This window comes from Sapajus apella, unplaced genomic scaffold (genome assembly GCF_009761245.1).
Source record: "Sapajus apella isolate SASKATOON/1434 unplaced genomic scaffold, GSC_monkey_1.0 scaffold20, whole genome shotgun sequence".
In the NCBI taxonomy this organism is placed as follows: Eukaryota; Metazoa; Chordata; class Mammalia; order Primates; family Cebidae; genus Sapajus; species Sapajus apella.
Genome location: NW_022436960.1, coordinates 13,414,859 through 13,437,916, shown reverse-complemented (window position 1 = coordinate 13,437,916; position 23,058 = coordinate 13,414,859). Strand labels below are relative to the sequence as shown.

The window sequence follows — 23,058 nt, the reverse complement described above, 5'->3', positions numbered from 1 at the left end:
TGGCCCAAGCAAGAGAGCCACTAATCACTGTAATAGTTTTAAAGCAGGCTTTTAAAATATTGAATTCTAAAATAAACTTTCTGAATATTTCATGCCAAAGTCTCTGAAGTCTATAATGGTTCTGGATAGAGTGATGATAATTTTTCATTCTTTTGAAGTAGAGAAAAATCCCTACTTCTCTGCCCCAGGGCAAAACCATGTTGCAGTGTGTTCATATAAAATGATTTCAGACTGCAGAGGCCATTATTCTTGTTACTTCTTTTGGTAAAATATACATGATGATTTCATGCTACACAGGACCAAAAGCATAGTGTCAGATCTCTTCCAAGGGATTAGAAATAATCAGTATCATGTTACTAACTACAGAATATAAATCATCCCTTTTATTAAATTAGATAATTGAAGATTCTTTTTTTTTTTTTTTTTTTTTTTTTTGAGATGGAGTTTCGCTCTTGTTACCCAGGCTGGAGTGCAATGGCGCGATCTCGGCTCACCGCAACCTCCGCCTCCTGGGTTCAGGCAATTCTCCTGCCTCAGCCTCCTGAGTAGCTGGGATTACAGGCACGCGCCACCATGCCCAGCTAATTTTTTGTATTTTTAGTAGAGACGGGGTTTCACCATGTTGACCAGGATGGTCTCGATCTCTTGACCTCGTGATCCACCCGCCTCGGCCTCCCAAAGTGCTGGGATTACAGGCTTGAGCCACCGCGCCCGGCCTGATAATTGAAGATTCTTAATATTGCCTAAGTATTTTTTCCCAAGGAATTGGATTAGATAAAAGGCCTTTTCTTCTTTCCACTCTGAACTGGTAGTGTTGAACTATAAATCTCAGAGAGTGAGTTAAGTGAATAACCTAGAAAAATAGTGTTTAGAATAAACTGCTTCTGATAATATTGTGTGTGCACGCGAGTGTGTTTATTCACTTATTGAGATGCTGAATGCTTGTAGGGAAGTGAATTCCTTTGCTTGAGTTTCTCAGTAAATGACCTTCATTGTTATTGTATTAACTGTTTTTATTTTATTTTTTTTAGATGGAGTTTCCCTCTGTCACCCAGCCCGAAGCGCAGTGGGGCAATCTCGACTCACTGCAATCTCCACCTCCTTGGCTCAAGCAATCCTCTCACCTCAGCCTCCCAAGTAGCTAAGACTACAGGCATATACCATTACATCCAGTCAATTTTTTAATTTTTTTTTTAAAGAAGAGGTAGGGTTTCACTACGTTGGCCAGGCTGGTCTCAAACTCTTGAGCTCAAGACATCCCCTTGCCTCGGCCTCCCAAAGTGCTGAGACTATAGGCATGAGCCACTGGGCCCCGCCTGTTATTGTATTAACTCTAATTTTTCTTGCTGTCTTTGCCAGAGCTTTCCATCATAAAATGAACATAGTATAGCCAAGAACTGTTAAAACTGGAAAGTCTATTCATAACATTTGGGGTGGCATTTTACTCATATAATGAATGGTGAGGCATCATTTACCTTTTATTTTGAGATGGAGTTTCCCTTTTGTTGCCTAGGCTAGAGTGCAATGGTGTGATTTTGGCTCACTGCAACCTCTGCCTCCCAGGTTCAAGCGATTCTCTTGCCTCAGCCTCCCAAGTAGCTGGAGTTACAGGCATGCACCACCATGCCCAGCTAATTTTATATTTTTAGTAGAGACGGGGTTTCTCCACGTTGGCTAGGCTGGTCTCGAACTCTTACCTCACCTGCCTCAGCCTCCCAAAGTGCTAGGATTACAGGTGTGAGCCACCATGCTCGGCCTATATTTTTAAATTTATATTTCAAATGAGACATGCTGAAATACTTTGTCTTTTGACTTTTTGTTGTCATCACATATATGCAAGCAGGTCTGGTCACCTCACAAAGAGTGCAGAGGAAATTCAAGTTCAGTGCTATTATTTTAAAGTCTAAGAACACTATTTTCCATTGCAGACAGAATTGTTCTGAAGAAGGAAGTTCTCATAGCACCCACACTCAAATCACTGTGACAGAGAACAGGTGTGTGGTGGAGAGAATGGGTGACTGGCTGCGGAGATGAAGGAAATGTCAGTAGGTAAAAAGCCTCCTTGTTTCTGTTACAGCATTCAACCCTAACATGAGTTTGCTCTAGTTTTGAAACTAGAATGCAGTTGTTTTGGTGTCAACAACATACCTTTGGCACTAAAAACTTCAGCCACCCCCTACCCTGACTAGAAAGAAACTTTAAGAGGGCAAGACCCTTGGTTTGTTTGCTGCTGTAGCCCCAGGTCTTAGCCCACAGCAGAGGATGAATGCTGAATGAATGAATTTGTGGAATAAATGAATCTGAGGAAATAGTTGGTAATGGTATAGAAAATCTATTACATCCTGGGAGGTACTAGGGGAGCAAAGAAAGAAACTATCACCTCACTGTCTTTACCAAGTCTAAAAGTGCCTGAGGCCGGGCGTGGTGGCTCACACCTGTAATCCCAGCACTTTGGGAGGCCCAGGCAGGATCAACTGAGGTCAGGAGTTCGAGACCAGCCGGGCTAACATGGTGAAACCCCGTCTCTACTAAAAATACAATAATTAGTCAGGTGTGCTGGCGGGTTCCTGTAATCCCAGGAACTCGGGAGGCTGAGGCAAGAGAATCGCTTGAACCGGGGAGGTGGAGGTTGCAATGAGCCAAGATCACGCCACTGCACTGCAGCCTGGGCGACAGAGTGAGACTCAGTCTCATAAATAAACAAAGAAATAAATAAAAATAAACAAATAAAAACGCCTGAGAAACACCTCAGACCCATCATTCAGGGACCCATAAGTCAGTCGGTTATGGTTTTTATGCTCGACCACATTTTGCAAAACACAGACTAGGTACAGACAAGACCATATGAGAGACAAGCTTTGAAAAATGAGGCTCAAAACATGGGGCAGTGGGGGGAGGGAACCCCTTGAATGTCAGGCTGAACAGTTTAAGAGTTAAGAAGCCGGGAATTGAGAACCACTGCAGAACACTGGGTACACGTGAGTGTAACCCACCCCATAGTCAAAGACCACGCACTTCAATCCAGACGAGCAGCTGCCTTTTTACCAGACACAGGGATATAGGTGCAGACACAGACACAGCCTTTTACCTCAGAAATGGCTTTTCAAAGGAATTAAAGTTTATGCAGATGTAAAAGAGGGGAATTAATTGCTATTAACAATAACAGCTTCTAGAAATGTAGGTCCAGTGAAATTAAAGGCTTTTTTGGTTTGTTTTTGAGATGCAAAAGGAAGATCCGGAATTGATTTTGGGAGTAGGGACTCAAGAGAGCAGAACTGGGATGGGTACAGTGGCTCACGCCTGTAATCCAAGCACTTTGGGAGGCTGAGGTGGGTGGATCACTTGATGTCAGGAGTTTGAGACCATCCTGGCCAACATGGTGAAACCCCATCTCTATTAAAAATACAAAAATTAGCCAGGCATGGTGGCACCTGCCTGTAATCCCAGGTACTCAAGAGGCTGAGGCAGGAGAATCGTTTGAGCCTGGGAGACAGAGGCTACAGTGAGCCAAGATTGTGCCACTACACTCCAGCCTGGGTGACAGAGCCAGGTCCCATCTCAAAAAAAAAAAAAAAAAAAAAAAAAAAAAGCAGAATTGCTCTGTATTACTTGGTATGAACAATTTAGAGCCATCTGGAAGGAGATGACAAGCCAAGACAAGTGAGGGTACAGGCACAGGGGGATGCCATATGACAACAGTCACGAAATTTCCCAATGAGGTGGTGATCAAAAGTCCTTCAATTAACTGTTGTGTTTCCTATGTGTTTCCAAATTGTTTGTATTACTTGTTCTGATCTCTCCTCTATCTTCACCAAGGGGTGTGCTAGGCACACACACACTGGGGGGATGGTGACTTTGGGGTGTCTGTGTTGAGTCAGGGGTTGAAGATTGAGTTAGGAGATGAGCTGTGTCTGAAGGTGCAGCAGACAGAAGGAAAAGCAAGCGGGGAATGGCAGGATGATCCATCCACTGAATTCTTTCAAAGAAATGAGAACTCAGAGCCATAAGCCTTCCAAGAATTTGCAAGAATCTTGGGAAGTGCTTCATAACCCCCCAGGTGTAGAATGGAAGTTCCAGGCAATACTATATCAACTTTGAAGTACCGGAAGACCTCAGGTGACAACAGGATACATTCCGAATTTGCAGAACTAGACTCAGTCCATTCATCTGAATTCCAACACTTTAAAAATATGTTAAAGGACAAATATTTTGATTCATTGTATTAAAAAGTGGTTATAGGTCAGGTGTGGTGGCTTACATCTGTAATCCTAGCACTTTGGAAGGCTGAGGCGGGTAGATTACTGGAGGTCAGGAGTTTGAGACCAGCCTGGCCAACATGGTGAAACCCCGTGTCTACTAAAAATACAAAAATGAGCTGGGTGTGGTGATGCACACCTGTAATCCCAGCTACTTGGGAGGATGAGGTATGAGAATTGATTGAACCCGGGAGGTGGAGGCCGCAGCGAGCAGAGATCGCACCACTGCGCCCCAGCCTGGAGACAGAGCAAGACTCTGTCTCAAAAAAAAAAAAAAAAAAAAAAAAAAAAACCCACAAAAAACCCCATAGTGCCTATAATTACTTTCATCAGCACAAACTTTAGCATTTTTCTCTCTCACATCCAGATTTGTTACATGAGATTCTAATCTCTCTTTCTGGTGGTGCTGTGTGGGCTTCAATAGCCCAGTCTGGATGCTTCCCTGACTCAGAGCCAAGAGGTCTGGACCCTGAAGGAGCCAGGGTTTTACACCGGGAATCTTTTATCAAGATCATTAATAAAGGGTGGGAACGTTGCTCTAATACATTCTGAAGGAAAACCTAGGGTTTTTTAAATTTAAAAAATGTAAATACTCAATGTGTCTCACAAGCAGTAAATGTTTCTTATATGAAAATGTTGACAACAATTTTGTTCTGAAAGTGGTTATTTCCTGGAAAATCATTTTTCTTGTAAAATCATTCAAGAGTACTCCACGTCAAAGTCTCTGAAGCCAGATTTCAAAGTAGAGTACTAGCTTTTACCCAGGTTACTTAAAGAAAAAAAATGAAGGAAAGAAAGAAAAAGGAATAGTTTAAATGAATTTTATTACATCAAAACAACGGACTCTTCCCTATTAAAATGACACAAAGACTATGAAAGTGATATTTTTAAGTGGGAATGAGAATACAGGATGGTATATGCATCATAATTGCAATGTTTTTATTTTTTTATTTTAATTAATTAATTAATTAATTTAGAGATGGAGTTCTGCTCTGTCACACAGGCTGGAGGGCAGTGGCCTGATCTCAGTTAACTGCAACTTCTGCCTCCCAGGTTCAAGCAGTTCTCCTGCCTCAGCCTCCTGAGTAGCTGGGATTACAGGCATGCACCACCACATCCGGCTAATTTTTTGTATTTTCAGTAGAGATGGGGTTTTGCATATTGGTCAGGCTGGTCTCAAACTCCTGACCTCGTGATCCACCTGCCTCAGCCTCCCACAGTGTTGGGATTACAGGCGTTAGCCACCCCGCTCGGCCTCACAATTGCAATTTTATAAACATGTATATTCTTTTGGGCAGAAGCTGAAGGTTATATGCTATACAGAAACCTGTCTTATGAAGGTGGTAGGGTTATGGGTAATTCTGTCTTAAGATATTCTTGGCCAGGCGCGGTGGCTCCTGCCTGTAATCATAGCACTTTGGGAGGCCAAGACGGGTGGATCATGAGGTCAGGAGATCGAGACCATCCTAGCTAACACTGTGAAACCCTGTCTCTACTAAAAATACAAAAAATTAGTTGGGAATGGCAGCACATGTCTGTAGTCCCAGCTACTCGGGAGGCTGAGGCAGGAGGATTGCTTGAACCCAGGAGGTGGAGGTTGCAGTGAGCCGAGATCACACCACTGCACTCCAGCCTGGGCGACAGAGTGAGACTCTGTCTCAAAAAAAGAGATATTCTTTAATATTACTTATGTCTTTTTCAACTGAAAGAATATTTTTTCTTTTTAGTCTGAATTTTCCAAACAATTGACCTTATTTCAAATTGTATAAATCCACAACAGCTAGAGCTGGGCTTCTCAACATCAGCACAATCGATATCTTGGACCAGACAATGCTCTGATATAGCAGAGTGGGGGCTGTCGTGGGCATTGAGGATGTTTAGCAGCATCCCTGGCCTCTACCTGCTAGATGTTGGTAGGATCCTCTCCCACCCCTGAAGCCCAATCGTGACAGCCAAAAATGTCTCCAGAAATTGCCGTGTCCCTTGGGGGGACACAGTCATTCCCAGTTGAGAACCACTGAGCCAGAGGAATCACAGTTTAAGGCAATCCTTTGGAACATTCCAGCTGAATCTACGCTTACTAACATAATTGTTTTAGCTTTAAATACTTTTTTTTTTTTTAAACAAGTGATTTCAGGGTCAGCCGAGGTACATGTTTCTCAGACAGATCATTCAGATGATTGTCTCAACACTCAAAGGTTTTGAAATGAGCCCAGGGAAGACCCCACTGGAGACGCAAACTCTTGCTGGTGGTAACAGGGCCGGTGCCAGACATATCTGTGTTCCCAACAAAAGCACTGACAGATAGTAATTATTTTGAATCACTGTGATAATCACATGAGGTTTTGAAAGTTGATGCCGTATTTGATTTACCTGAAACGTGAATGAGCAATTTAATGTGGAGGCCAAAATTTAAATGAGAAAAGTTTCCTTAGTGGAATTTTTGGGTTGGGGGAAAAGGGAGGAAGCATCTTTTTCTCTTTGATTCTTTATGGAATGATTTAAACCAAGTCAAAACTGCCATTACATTAGGGACAAAGCTGTCATACTGACTGAACAGTGAGAGTAAAAATTACCCTCCAAGCAAGGAGCCCCTGCTGGGGATGAGAGGACCCGCCAATTGAAGATGTAATGATGACAGCCTCTCCCGCAAGCAGCCTTCTCTTCTGAGGAGCCCGCTGGTTCTTCCCACTGGCGTGCTTGCCTCTTTGTTGATGAGAGTCCTGCAGGGCTCTATAGCAATTCAGCTGGTAATGTGTTTATTAATTTTACCTTTTTAAAGACATGTGTTAAGAAAAGCCGTTCGGATACGCAGGCAAGACTAAAGAGTTATGCAGATGATTTCTGGTCTTTTCTAGGCTCCTACATGACTTTGGCAGATGCGCTGCATTCCCTTCGATGTGTACTGGGCTCCCTTTGTGCCCTCCCCACAAACTGTGCGACCTTCTTTGACTCCAGCCATTGCTGGGAGAGCCTCACCAGAGCCAGCCCCAGTATCTTTTGCTGTTTGGGACTGCTCTGACACCTCGGGCGGCAACCCCCACTCCCAATGTGGAAGCATGAAAAAGAAGGCGTTGGCTGGGTGTGGTAGCTCAAGCCTGTAATCCCAGCACTTTGGGAGGCTGAGGTGGGCAAATCACAAGGTCAGGAGTTCAAGACCAGCCTAGCCAATATGGTGAAATTTTGTCTCTACTAAAAATACAAAAATTAGCCAGCTGTGGTGGCGCACGCTTGTAGTTCCAGCTACTTGGGATGCTGAGGCAGAAGAATTGCTTGAACCTGGGAGGTAGAGGTTGCGGTGAGTTGAGATCACACCACTGCACTCCAGCCTGAGTGACAGAGTGAGACTCCGTCTCCAAAAAGAAAAGAAAAGAAAAAGAAGGAGTTAAGGCCTTCTTCTTCAGGAGGCACAGAGCAGGTAGCAGCCCTTGACCAGTCTATACTCCAGCTCACTCTGCTGTTCTCTGACTCTTTCCTTCACTGTGCAAGGCTCCAGTTTCAGGCTGCTAATTAACACTTAAAAGCTTGTGCACAAATTATTTAATCAATGTACCAGAGTAGCACAGGACTCTTGTAGAGACTGCACCCTTATGGTAGGAAAAGGCCGTTGCAATACCAAGCCTCACCTCTGCATCCTAGTACACATGTGGGTAGAGCAGAGCAGTTAGCATCCCTTGACCAATGAACGCACAGAGCACCGATCAGGCACCCTTTGACCAATGAGGCATGAGGACCAGGGGATAATGGCTCTCTGCCTCTGTGCTTCATGTAGACAACAACTCCGAGGTCATTCTCTTGGCTCATGGGAGGTTCTGGGGGGATCACGCTCCAATTGCTCACAGCAGTAATGAATTTGGTGACAGATACTTGCATTCCTTCATTCTGTTTCACAAAAATCCACACACAAGCCCTCATCAGGCTCTGCTTTCAAGAAGAACCCAGGGTAAGACACAATAGAAAGTTTATTTTGAGAGATGAAACTTCACACAGAGCATTTAAATTGCCATCGGCAATAGCATGTCATATCAGATTCTTATTCAAGTAGAAGATAGCTCACTATTTGAAAGAGATCAGAGTATTCCTCTATTTGCAAAATACTTTTTAGGAGGAAATTAAATATTGCCTTTAAGAAGAGCTCTGAAGTTTGAAGTTCCAAGCAATTAAAATGCCAGAGTTAACCAGAAGAAAACACCACAGCCGTCTTCTTTGTACTCTTTAATATACATGTCTTATTAATAGTAGTATTATTGGACTTTAATTATTCCTTCAGAGTGAGGACAATGTATTCCTGAATAGGAGATTCTCATAGGGCCCTTTTGGATGCAGAGGTATAGTTAGGATCTGACCATAAGCAAGTGGCAGACTTGGCTGTTTAGGATGAACTGTGAAGGGTAAGAAGATGTCCCGATCAGGCCAGGAATAAAGAATGACATAAGCCAGGCAAAACACTGGCCTCATTAGCTCTCAGCTCAGTTTACTAGCCTAACAATTCCATGGACATTGTTGGTTTCTTCCCCAACATCCATCCTACCTGCTCTGTGCCATGCAGCAGCTGCGTGATTGTGGGGGAACACATCCCCGCCCCAAGCTCTAGAAGTGGGATCTCACTGGCCTTAACCAATGACTGTAATCCCACTCTCCTCACCACAGGCTCAAGGATTGATTGGCTTCAACCAGTTAATACATGTCATTCCTCTCCTGGCCACTATGATTGGTAAAGAATTGGTACAAACATAATGAAGCCTGGGAATTTTGTTTGCAAGTTGAGAAAGGAGAAGCTCTTTCAATGTGGACATCTGAGATGCAGAGGTGAGGCTTGCTATTCCAACAGCCTTTTCCTACCATAAGGGTGCAATTTCCACAACAGTTCTTGTCTCCAGTGGTACACTGATTGAATAATTTGAGCACAGGCTTTTAAGTGTTAATTACCGGCTTGAGACTGGAGCTATGTACAATGAGGGAAAGAGTTAAGACAACAGCACAGTGAGCTGGAGCCTAAACAAACCATGCCTGAAGCCTCCCCTATGTCAAGACTCTTAGTCACTGACCCATTAAATTCCCTGTGTTGTTTAAGGCAGTCTGAAATGGATTTTCTGCCACTTGCAAATGAAAGCATCCTGATATACAAAGTATCCTATCTGAAATATTTTCCAAATCTTGCAATATCTGGAACTTGGTGGACAGACAGCAGATACTCAATGAACATAGTATTTTTGAAATGATTATTCCATTTTAAAGAAATCCTAAATAATTTAGATTTCTCCTTGGATGCTAGCTCAAGATTTTGGATTAGTCTCCTCAGCTCTGCATTCTAAGTTACTTGCTTGCTGTATCCAACAAAAAGTTCTGTTTATGGTGCCTTAATTGTGATTCTCAATGTGCTGAAGAGGTTGTTGAGAGGACTAATATATATTTTCCCTAACAAGTGATGGAATGAATTCTCCAGTCCAAGAAAAAAAGGAAAATGGATGTGAAATGCAGTCACAGCTTGCCAAAGTGATTAATCATAAATAATGACTCATTTTTATGAGGAATCTCATTGACAGCTAGAAATATTTTAAAAGGAAGAAAATAAAATTTCAGTACATCATTTCAGATTATTGACTATTTGTAGACATGTGGATAAATGCAATCAACATATAGCCCAAGGTCTTGGACAATATTTCCAGGAAATAATTTGATATTCCTCTCTATCAAGTGTTTTAACAGAGCTGCTAATAAACAGGGATAGAATTGTGTTTCTAACTTTGATTCTCTGGAAGAGAAATGGCAATGTAAGAAAACAGCACAGATTATACAGCTTTCAGGATAAAGAGCAAAAATCAAAGTGAACATCTTTGAATTAATCATAACACATCTGTTTCCTATACTTCTGAGTTGCTAAGATCTTCCAGTCTTCCCCGCCATGCGGTAAATGTTCAAGTACTACAAGCCCAGTCTGAATATGGCGGGGAGACAGTGTGGTCCAGCAGAAACCTCCCAGGATGGAGCTCTCTGCTCAGATAGGCTGCTGCTGAGCCTTGGGCAAGTTTCTCAACTGCTCTGACTTTGAAGCTCCTCACTTGTCGGGCTGAATGGCTGGGCCAGATGATTGCTAAGATATGGTCCAGTTCTCAATTTTGATGAATCTAAGCTGGATCTTAGTTCTACAACTAGTATCTTTGTATGCAGAAAAATAGAAAATGCAACCCAACGTCTGTTAGCCATTTTTAGCATTAAAAAAAAAAAAAAAAAACTAGTTTGAACCTTTGACTCTGTGGACAGTTATAAGGAACAATAAGCATATGTAAATGTAAAGAAAAAAGACCCTGCCATCAACAATGTGAAATATGAATGGAAATTAAGCCATTTCTATTTCAAATATATAATCACTCCAGCCGAGATACCCAGTAGCATCTTGAACTTGATTATGAGATAAAAGAAATGGGACAGAGATGGCAATCATTTAATCTCTTAAGAACAGCTATTCTGAAGAGCTTTTCACTCTACGCTCAATAGATTTCTAGCAGGTTATGATCTGGCTAGAAAGAAAGCATAATGATGAAGAAAATTATGTTTTCAATAACACAGGCTTTTTACAGTACAAGTCCTTCCACAAAGGAGGCAATAAAATGAACTCTGACCACTTTAACAGATGGCATAATGGTTCAGTGCACAGATGTGGCCTCTCTGAAAGCAACAAGTTCATCTCCTTGACTGGAGGTTTAGGAATGAGCTGAACTTTCAAGTGTAATGCAGGAAAGATTACATACTTCCATACAAGAAAGCTGAGTATTAGTGGGTTCAGAGTCTTGGAGAGATAGACTAAAAGGATAAAGCTTAATGAGTTTCATTTTGCTAATGCAACAAATAGAGTTGAAGTTGAAATGTGAACTATAAATATCCAGCCATTTGTAAATGCCCTCCTAATTACATTGTTAGCCATTGTTTAGACGGAAGCTTGCTTTTTAAAAAGCATACTTCCTCAGAGTCAGAAAATACCAATTGTCAAATAATGCTTATTTTCTTTAATAGTATAATGTTTTTCAGTGGGATTTTAAAAAATAATATGTGCTAGAAGGACTGTAGAGATTTTTGTTTACTTTCTTTGGGAAATTTGATAAATCAAAGTTTTCTGGAAAAAGCCTTAAAATTCAAAATATTTAAAAAACAATAATGTTATCAAAACAAAACAAATAAATCCTCAATTCAGTAATTAAAACAGTGTGATTGTTACTCAGGAATCAATGAATAAGAATAATGTCCAGAAATATGTATATATATGAATTCTGCAAAAATCAAACAAGGCAATTCACATGAGTGGGGATGAAATAGGTTGGCAGGAAAAGGAGCTGGGATAATTGTCTACCCATTTGGGGATGGGTGGAGTTTGACTCCATGGCAGAGCCTGCTTTGTGTTCCACAAAATTTACTTCCCTCTCTTCCGGGGAACGTAGCTACACTACATTTCCCAGCCTCCCTTGCAATGAGATGCAACTGGGAGTCCTGGCAATGGAATGTTAATAATATAATGATATAGGAACAAAGACTAGCCATCGCCCATCTAATTAAAAGCCTGATATTTCAAAGGCCTGTATAGGACCTTACAATCACCCTAGGGGTTGCGACATGGCCAGATCCTGAAAGATACTCTCATATGGTGTTAGCAAATACTTACCTGTAAGTAATTTACTCTATATATCTTGGTTAAAGAAAAACTGTTTTCAAATTTTGTGAAGATAGATTTTTTTTTCCCCATTAAATGAGAGGGCAGGAATTTATATAAAAATGAGGATTTTTTTAACAGCTTGTACTTTGGTTTTCAATAATCCATTTGGGAAAATAAGATTTTACATCTCAGCCCATTTCTCACTGATGCAACGTGCATCACTGAGCCCATAGGAAATTTGGCCTTAGTTCAGCATGACTATGATAAATTATTTATGTTTTCATTTACAACATGCTCCTAGCATTTAAAACCTCTGGGTCTGCGGACAAGAATATACAACAACAAAAAAAAAAAAAAGACTAACATTTCATAATGAAACAATTCCCTCAAATTATCAAAAGCACTCTATTAATGGAGCCCACTCACAATAAAAAAGTCACACCAAATGGAGTGACCAGAAGGGCTTTTAACAAGAGAATTTCAGTCTAAAGAGCTGAAGGTTCAGAGGGCCACATACAATCATTTAGCAGAAAACGATGAAATGCATGTGGAGTGTGTATATGGCCAAAACAATCAAATCCTGGAATGAAAACAAAGGGACAAGTGAAAGTTCAGAGGGGACATTTGAGGACTCAAGCCTGGAAGTGCTTCTTCATCAAACAGTTAGAAAACAGAATGTGTTTCCTATCCCTGTAATCACTCTCAAAGTTGGTATGGAGATGGGATAAGGAAAAGGAGCATACTGTGACGGAGGTCTTACAAACTGTGTATGACATCCTCGTTCCCCGACCCTGTCCAGCCTCTCTCCCCCTGCCCAGCACTAAGCATTACTCCCAAGATGGGTGACTGTGGTGCTGAAACTGATGTGGAATTTGCCGTAGTGACTGGGGGAGGCGAAGAGTCCTCAGAGGTTTCAGGCCAGAAACAGACCCTGGCTCATGAGGGATTTCAGTAATGGGTAAATCACTAAGGGACATTAGATGTTGGGGACCTCTTCCTACCCTTGGGAAGAGACTGCCCTTCCATAAATTGCCACGCTAATACCAATTTCAGGGATTCAAATGACTGGCCCAATCCACCAAGACATTTTCTGCCCATTATCTAGTTTCTCCTGCCTCCAGGCAGGGCCACATCATTGATTACAGAGCATTTCAGCCACTAAAAAAGATCACGCTCATCATTAAAGACATTAAGTGTTGATCTGTGCTGGCTAAGTGACTTAAAAGGTTCGTGCCCTTCTAGTAACAACTCAAAGAGGCTATTTCAGGATATTTATTAAACAAATTAAGTATTTACATTATGCTCAAGCACAGAGGCACAGTCACCGAGTACAGAACTGTTAAGAAGACAAAACCAAGAGAATTTACGGTGGAGAGAACTTGGCATTTTCAGTTCTTAGAAGTGGGGGCTGAGGAACCTCCAAATGTTTGAGAAAGAGTCTGAATTGGGCAGGGAAAGTATTCTGCCACTCTCCTGTCAATGGCGTCCTAATGACCACCTCCTTAAAAGGGAATAAACAGTGATTAAAGATGGCAGAGACAAGGATATGAACAGACACTTCTCAAAAGAAGACATTTATGTGGCCAACAAACATGAAAAAAAAGGCTCATCATCATTGGTCATTAGAGAAATGCAAATCAAAACCACATTGAGATACCATCTCACACCAGTTAGAATGGCGATCATTAAAAAAATCAGGAGACAACAGACGCTGGAGAGGATGTGGAGAAATAGGAACACTTTTACACTGTTGGTGGGAGTGTAAATAAGTTTAACCATTGTAGAAGACAGTGTGGCGATTCCTCAAGGATCTAGAAATAGAAATTCCATTTTACCCAGCAATCCCATTACTGGGTATATACCCAAAGGATTATAAAGCATTCCATTATAAAGACACATGCACACATATGTTTACTGCAGCACTGTTTACAATAGCAAAGACTTAGAACCAACCCAAATGCCCATCAATGATAGACTGGATAAAGAAAATGTAGTACATATACACCATGGAATACTATGCAGCCATAAAAAAGGATGAGTTCATGTCCTTTGCAGGGACATGGGTGAACCTGGAAATCATCATTCTCAGCAAACTGACACAAGAACAGAAAACCAAACACCACATGTTCTCACCCATAAGCGGGTGTTGAACAATGAGAACATGGACATGGGGAGGGGAACATCACACACTGGGGCCTGTCAGGGGATGGGGGCTAAGAGAGGGAGAGCAGGGGGTGAGGGGATTGGGGAGGGATAACATTAGGAGAAATACCTAATGTAGATGATGGGGGGATGGATGCAGCAAACCACCATGACACATGTATACCTATGTAACAATCCTGCACGACCTGCACATGCACCCCTGAACTTAAGTATAACAATAATAAAAAAAGAAACTCTCCTTCAAGACCTAAAGACTAAAGGAAACAGGTATATCAGCCCTACAATTTTCTCCCACAATTTAAAATGTTAGGACCCTAATAATGATGACCCTGATTTTAGAAGTTTTGTCTTTAGCCTGTGGTATACACTATGGTAAACGAACCCTTGTTTTCTTGAATACAGTGGCAGTCCATGAGTGCTGGACCATCGATGTGACAGTTATTAGGTTCCTCCTCACCAGAGGACACCTATATCTTGTCCACTGTGCGGTTCCCAGTATTTGAGCGTGGTGTCTGGCACACGGCGGTGTTCAGTAAGTATCTGCTGAATATATGAGCATGTGAACAGGAGAGTTTGGAGATGAGAGGAAGAACTCTAACTCACCAACCCATGATCTTACATCAATTGTTATGAAAGTGTTGGCACTTTTCCTTCGGATAAGCGTAAGAACATTTGGATCCTGCTATTTTAAATGTAAGACAGATGTTTTTCCCCATTGTTATAGTCTTTACAATTTTCATCTTTAATGGCCATATGCAATTTTATCAAATGGATTTATACCAAATTATTTTTTGTTGAACTTTTGAGCCAATCCAGTCTTTTCATTTTCATAAATGTATCACTGAACTCATTGAGTAACCATGCAGAGGAGGGCAGATCACCTGAGGTCAGGAGTTTGAGACCAGCCTGGCCAACATGGTGAAATCCTATCTCTACTAAAAACACAAAAATTAACCAGGCCTGGTGGAGGGTGCCTGTAATCCCAGCTACTTGGGAGGCTGAGGCAGAAGAATCGCTTGAACCTGGGAGGCAGAGGTTGCAGTGAGCTGAGATCATGCCACTACATTCCAGCCTGGGCAACAGAGAGAGACTCCATCTCAGGAAAAAAAAAAAGAAAGAAAGAAAGAAAGAAAGAAAGAAAGAAAGAAAGAAAGAAAAGAAGTGGATTCCTGAGTTTACTCATTTACCAGGCAAATACTAAGAGCCCACTACGGTCCAGACACAGTAGGTCCTGAAGATACATAGGTGAGGAGAAAAGACAAGAGTCCCTTTGAGCTTTTAACCGATCCTGGGAGAGAATTTCTGAGAGTGAATTACATAATTCCATTAATATAAGTAAAATAATATTACCAGTGTACTGAATGCCCTGAAGGAGTGACAGAAGGTTCTAGGAGTGGGTGGGGCGTGAAGTGGGCAGCAGGCTGGGGGAGCAGGACCTGGCTGAAACCTGAAAAGCAGGGAGCTAATAAAGGAGGCGCAGGTGGGGAAGAGCTCTCCAAGCAGAGGGAACAGCATGTACAAGGTCTTTGTGGCAGGACAGAGCAAGGCACATTCAAGGAACTCAAAGGCAAATGTGACCAAGCACAGAGAGAGGATGAGCAGGAGCCAAATGAAGCTGTGGGGTGCACGGGCTGGAACCATTCAAGACCTGGAAGTCTATATAAGGACTTTGGTCGTGATCCAAAGAGTGATAGAAAGTCATCAAAGCGCTTCAAGGAGGGGGCTGACATGCTTGATATAAATTTTACAGGTTTATCTTTGCTTAATAACACCATGCCCCAAAGGTATCCCTGTCCTATCCCCAGCACCTGTGAATATGTTGTATTATATGGGAAAGAAAATTAGGGTTGCAGACAGAATTAAGGTTGCTGACTTTAAAATGGGGAGAGATTATCCTAGATTATCTAGGTGGGGCCAATGTAATCTTAGGAGACTTTTTTTTCTTTCTTTCTTTTTTTTTTTTTTTTGAGACAGAGTCTCGCTCTGTTGCCCAGGCTGAAGTGCAGTGGCGTGATCTTGGCTTACTGCAACCTCCGCCTCCTGGGTTCAAGTGATTCTCCTGCCTCAGCCTCCTGAGTGGCTGGGGTTATAGGTGCACACCACAACACCCAGCTATTTTTTTTTTTTGTATTTTTAATAGAGATGGGGTTTCTCTATTAAATGTTGATCAGGCTGGTCTCAAACTCCTGACCTCGTGATCCACCTGTGTTGGCCTCCCAAAGTGCTGGGATTATAGGTGTGAGCCACCACACCCGGCCTCTTAGGGGACTTTAAAAGCAGGAGAGGGTGTACAAGAATCAGAGGAACCAGAGAGATGTGAAGATGCTAAACTGTCAGCTTTGTTGATGGAGAAAAAGCCATGAACCAAGAAAGGCAGGGGCAGGGGTCTCTGGAAACAGTGAAGACATGGGTTCTCCCCTTGAGCCTCCAGCAGGAATACAGCCCTGCTGACACCTTGATTTTAGCCCAGTGAAGGCTATTTTGGATTTTGGCCTCCAGAAATGTAAGATGATAAATTTGTGTTATTTAAAGCCACCAAATTAGTTGTAACTTGTTATAGCAGCAATAGGAATCTAATACAAAAGAGATGATCATGAATTTAGTTTTGGATATTTAAGTTTTACAAGTCTTTGACACGAAGAACATGGACATTTGGAAGTATTATTCACCTATAGCCATTCTCCTAATAAGTAATATGATCTTTATTAAATTATTTTACTTTTCATGACTTCAATGTTATCATATATAAAAAGAAAATAGATTTAAGGTTGGTTCCAGCTCTAAATCTCTGAGCTTATAAGCCTGGAAAGGAACAAATATGTTTTTCACTTAGATTCCTGTCAGAATTTGGCAATCACTGGGGAAAAAGTGATATTAAAAATAGCGATCTAAAGGGGAAAAGATTCCATTTTTAAAAAGTATCCCAAATATGAAATAACTAGAAATACCTTAATAAGAAATGTGTTGAATTTATGTAAAGAAAACTACAGAATTCCTTTGAGACATATAAAAGGAGATTTGAAAATGTGCAGGGGTGAGCCACGTGTGTATTCCTGGATGGGGAGACTGAACATTGTAAAGATGCCAAATCCTTCCCAATTAATTTATAGGTTGAATGCAATTTTCATCAAAGCCCCAAAGGGAGTTCTTGGAACTTCACAAAAATGATTTTACCATTCATCTGGAAAATAAACAGGCAAGAAGAGCTGAGAACAAATTTGACAACAAAAAACACCAGGATTTAGAACATATTGTAAGAACTAGGGGGGAAAAGGTGTGTCCCAAGAGTAAGAATAAGGTGGCCAAGGCAATAAGATAGATGTCCTGGAAAGGTCCCCTCGTATGTAAAAGGAATCAGTACAGCATAAGATGATAAAGACATTAAATATAAATGGGGATTATTTAACAAAGGATCATGGAAAAAACTGGCTATTTGGAAACAAAAATGCTTAGATCATCACCCAATGCTATATATCAAAATAAATTCCAAATGCATTAACGTGCTAGATAGTCCTAAAATTCAAACCAACCAAGAATATGGAAGCGGATATTAATCTAGTCTGTAGACAAGGAAAATTTTCTAAGTACAAAAGCAATTAAAGAAATTGTGAAGGAAAAGATCACAGACTTAAATACATGGAAACTTAAAATCTCTGCACATTATAATAAAAGGAAAATAATAAGCTGGAAAAACAGTTGTAATAGAAACAGGTAAATGTTTTCAGTATAGAAGAGAAAATGGGCAAACGGCATGAATAGAGAATTCACAGAAAAGAGAACAGAAAGGGCTAAAAAAACGTGAAAATGTTCAAAGTTATTAGCAATTGGAGAAATAAAACAAAACAGTGAGATACTCATTCCAACTATTAGTTTCGTAAAGATTTGAAAAATAACACTGGGTCATTGGTGAGAACAGGGTGAGAAGGGCATATGCCGTGAGGGGCGTAGAATTTGTTTATTAGGTAATTGGGTAAGAAGAATCAGGAGCTATAGAAATGATAAAATAACTTCATACTCTCTGATACGATACCTTCATATCTAGGAACATCTCCAAAGAAAAAAAAAGTGGAGACAAATTTGTTTATTGTAGGGCTATTTATAAAGGAAAATGGCAAAATGATTGAAAAGCATGGGATATAAAACTCACACTCGGGCCGGGCACGGTGGCTCACGCCTGTAATCCCAGCACTTTGGGAGGCTGAGGTGGGCGGATCATGAGGTCAGGAATTTGAGACCAGTCTGGCCAACATAGTGAAACCCCGTCTCAACTAAACACAAAAAATTAGCTGGGTGTGTTGATATGCACCTGTAATCCCAGCTACTGGGGAGGCTGAGACAGGAGAATTGCTTGAGCCCGAGAGGTGGAGGTTGCAGCCAGCTGAGGTCGCACCATTGCACTCCAGCCCTAGCGACAGAGCAAGACTTGGTCTCAAAAACAAAACAAGGCCGGGCGCAGTGGCTCAAGCCTGTAATCCCAGCACTTTGGGAGGCTGAGGCGGGTGGATCACAAGGTCAAGAGATCAAGACCATCCTGGTCAACATGGTGAAACCCCGTCTCTACTAAAACTACAAAAAATTAGCTGGGCATGGTGGCGCGTGCCTGTAGTCCCAGCTACTCAGGAGGATGAGGCAGGAGAATTGCCTGAACCCAGGAGGCGGAGGTTGCGGTGAGCCGAGATCGCGCCATTGCACTCCAGCCTGGGTAACAAGAGCGAAACTCCGTCTCAAAACAACAACAACAACAACAACAACAAAACCCTCACACTCTTCTTAACAAAAACAGAGAGAAAGAGGGAAGGATCAATACCAAAATGTTAATGATAATTATCTTTGGTTTGGTATAAATATGTTTTTTTCCCCTTCTTCAGACTTTTCTCTATTTCCAACATATTCTATGACAAGCATTTGTTACTTCAGCCAGATCTCCTTCCAACTGTCCACCTCCCACCCGCTGCCCCACCTTCTACCCTCCACCCGGCAAAATGCCTAAGCCCTTAGCACACACACGACCATTTCTCTATTTTGTGAGTTTGCCATTGCGTGCAGCTGATAACCAGGGAAAATTCATGTTTGATAAAATCATCCTACGAGTGATGGCCAACCAAGGAAAACCATTTAGCACTTAGACGGCTTCCATAATGTTAGTTTATAAGAAAGGAAGGAAAGAAAAGATGCTACAGGCAGAACTTTTAGAGAAACAACCGTGTTTGACTCTGCGGAGCAGGAATGCAGTTCCAGGGTGCCCGGTGTCTGCGCACATTCCTCGGCTGCCGCTCTCTTTCCGTGACTGCATGGTCTGACTATTTGACTCATTTGACACTCTTTAGTAATAAATATATCCCCATATGGAAGTTTTACTGAAAACAGCTCCCCAGGGGGAGGGGGGAAAAAAAAAACCAACTTTTATTTTTTTCCACTTTGAATCGAACCACAGGTATAAAATGACTCTGAACTTGGTGTTACAAGTCCGAACTTGTACAACCTCTGGAGCACTGTACAGAACAAATGCCCTGAAGTGAGAACTTTTCATGTCTTCTTTTCTTCCTCCTTTGCTTTTCTGTCCCTTGCTGAAGTGAGCTGTGCTGAGGGCTTCAGACCTGCCGTCTGCCCAGCCCCACATGGTCTGGTCCACTGGGAGAAAGGGCTCTGCTGACCTGCCCACCATGCTTCCAGAGCCCAAGCCTCTCCCCAGAACAACAACCAGGTAGTCCTTTTTCCTTCCTTCAAGGGACTTTAAAAATCACCCAGTCCCACTCTTTTATTTTACAGATGGAGAAATGATGGCTCAGATGCATGAAGCTGCTTTCTTAGCAAAGCAGGTCTCTGGAGTCATGGCATAGTCCTATGCCCAACTAATGATAACTCTAGGCTTTTGGAGTTGTTTTTTTGTTTTGTTTTTGTTTTTATTTTGAGACAGAGTCTTACTTTGTCACCCAGACTGGAGTGCAGTGGTACAATCTCAGCTCACTGCAACCTCTGCCTTTTAGGTTTAAGTGATTCTTCTGCCTCAGCCTCCCAAATACCTGGGATTACAGGTGTCCACCACCACGCCCAGCTAATTTTTATATTTTTAGTAGAGAGGGGGTTTCACCATGTTGGCCAGGTTGGTCTTGAACTCCTGACCTCAGGTGATCCACCTGCCTTGGCCTTCCAAAGTGCCGAGATTACAGGCATGAGCCACCATTCCCTGCTGGGCTTTTGGAGATTTTGAGGGTCTTTGCCAAAAACCTAGGTTGGTCTCATTGGACACAGAAAGAAAAGCCGAGTTGTAATATACTGCCATCTCAAAGTTGTGTACACACTGCAAGCAGTACCAGGAACAAGACTTAGGACTCCCCATTTACAACCACTTGATCATTTCCAGTTTATGTGGGAATTTGGGATAAAGTCTAGGATTAGCATGACTTTGGTGTGCAGTTAGCCTAAAGCTTTTCACAGCCACGGAGAATTAGGGGTTGAACAAGACATGAAGATCTGTCCCCAGAATATGTGGCAATCATGACATCACAATAAACAGCCTCCCCAGAGCCTCATTGAATAGCCCAAGATTTGGGGGTGGGAAAAGAAGGCACAAAAATATTCCAAAATACTAGTGTTTCAAAAATGATGTCATAAGTATACATCTGAAAACGTTTTGTTTAAGTTCTTAATTAGGTTTCTTCCCCCATAGATGCTGGGTTAGGTGTAAGAAAAGAGTCCTTCACAAAGCCTGAGCTTAATAGGAGCACTCGTATCATAATTGGAAGAATTTCATTATGAAATCCTTTCCTCCTCCACCCTCAAGACAGAGCCTTGTTCTGTCTCGCAGGCTGGAGTGTGGTGGTGTGATTTTGGCTCACTGCAACCTCTGCCTCCTGGGTTCAAGCAATTCTCCTGCCTCAGCCCTACAGATGCCTGCCACCATGCCTGGCTAATTTTTGTATTTTTAGTAGAGATGGGGTTTCACCATGTTGGCAAGCTGGTCTCAAACTCCTGACCTCATGATCCACCTGTCTCTGTCTCCCAAAGTGCTGGGATTACAGGCGTGAGCCACCACGCCCGTACAAAATCCTTTTTAATTAGTACTGCATAGATTGCTGTAAATTTGAGTTTTGGGCAATGCTGAGGAAATAAACTGATGGAAGAAAGTGAGTATTTCTGGAACATGCTAAAGATTAGCGTTTTGACTCATTTGTCAGGTTCAATTGGAAAAATAAAAATCAAGAAGAAAAGTATTGTGAAGAATGTCATTAGTATTTTGGTAGGAATTGCACTGAATCTATAGATAGCTTTGGTAATACTGGAATTTTCACAATATTAATTCTTCCAATCCATGAGCATGGGATATCTATATTTTTGTGTGTTCTCTTCAATTTCTTTCATTGTGTGTTATAGTTTTCCTTGTAGAGATTTTTTATTTCTTTGGTAAAATTTCTTGCTAGGTATTTTAAATGTAGCTATTGTAAGTGGAATTGCTTTCTTGATTTCCTTTCAGTTTCTTCACTGTTGACAAATATAAATGGTACAGATTTCCGTAAGTTGATTTTGTATCCTGTGACTTTACTTAATTCATTATCAATTCTAATTGTTTTTTGGTGGAGTCTTTAGGTTGTTCTAAATATGTCATCAGCAAACAAGAATAATTTGACTTCTTCCTTTAGGAAAATGACAGAGCACCAACAGCTCCTTATCTTTGAAACATTAAAGCAAAAGATAAAAAATTTGTGAACTAAAATGAAAAGTAACCATAAAAGAAGTATGTTCTTTTCCTAATACAGTTAATTCACTCCTAGCACACTTTCCTGGCCCTCACAATTAGTTGTATGTTAAAAGGCTTAAAAGAGAATTTTATAAAATAAACCATACAATTCCTAATCTTGAACTTCTGAAAACCAAACCAAACAAAACCCTTAGTGGAGATACAGATATTAGTGATATATTTCCTAAAGCAAACTCAAAACAGATACTCTTTATCTTACATTTTATTTAATGAGCTAGTAGAGGGTCTTAGCATGGTGAAAAGGCAAGAAAAATAAGAAAAATTAATAGGAAAGAAACATCATTAATGCTGCAGTTGTGATTATATAACCCAGAAAACTCAAAGGAATCTACTAAGAATTTTATAAGTAAAATAATGCAAGGATAATTACCATATAAAACATGCTCTAAAAATAATAACATTCCTTTTCAACAATAACAACTATCAAATTTTTCTTTCAAAATTAGATTTCTCTTATAACAAGAAAAAAATATACCTGTATTTAATACACATTTATTGAGTACCTCCTTGGTAATTAAACTAAGGTGGAATATAGCAGTCCAATAATAAAACTATAAATATTTTATAAAAGAAAATATAAAAATAGGCAATACTTCAAGGTAATTTATAGATTTAATAAATTTCTAAATAATAATAGAATATTTTGTTATATCAAAATTCTAAAGTTCCTACCAGAGATTAACTAGGACAATAAAGGGCAGCTTAAGAGAGTTCAGAATGAACCAAAAAGCAACCCACATTAAAAGAAAAAGGAGCAGTGGCCAACACCTGTAATCCCAGTGCTTTGGGAGGCCAAGGTGGGAGGATCGCTTTAGGCCAGGAGTTCGAGACCAGCCAAAAACTGGGCAACATAGTGAGACCCCATCTCTACAAAAAATAAAAATAAAAAAATTAGCTGGGTATGTGCCTGTAGTCCTAGCTACTCAGAAGGCTGAGGTGGGAGGATCATTTGAGACCAGGAGTTCCGGGTAACAGTGAGCTATGATGGTACCACTGCATTCTAGGCTGGGTGATAGAGCTGAGACTCCTTCTTTTTTTTTTAAAAAAAATTATAAATATAAACTTAGACCCTTATTTATACCATAAAACAGAATAAAACCATGATAAAAATTTAACATATAATTTCCCAAATATAGACGAAAACAATATATTTATCCCAGGTAGATATTTAGATTCACTATTTCAAACACAGGAAAATATTACAAGTAAATCGCAGTTGCAAGGCCAGGCAC

General features: G+C 41.0%; 1 protein-coding gene across 2 annotated transcripts in view; it reads right to left on the bottom strand.

Annotated features, from left to right (window-relative positions):
- The window catches only part of EFCAB11 (EF-hand calcium binding domain 11), a 161,679-nt gene that overhangs the window by 987 nt on the left and 137,634 nt on the right, over window positions 1-23,058 (bottom strand). The gene's annotated exons all lie outside the window — the stretch shown is intronic.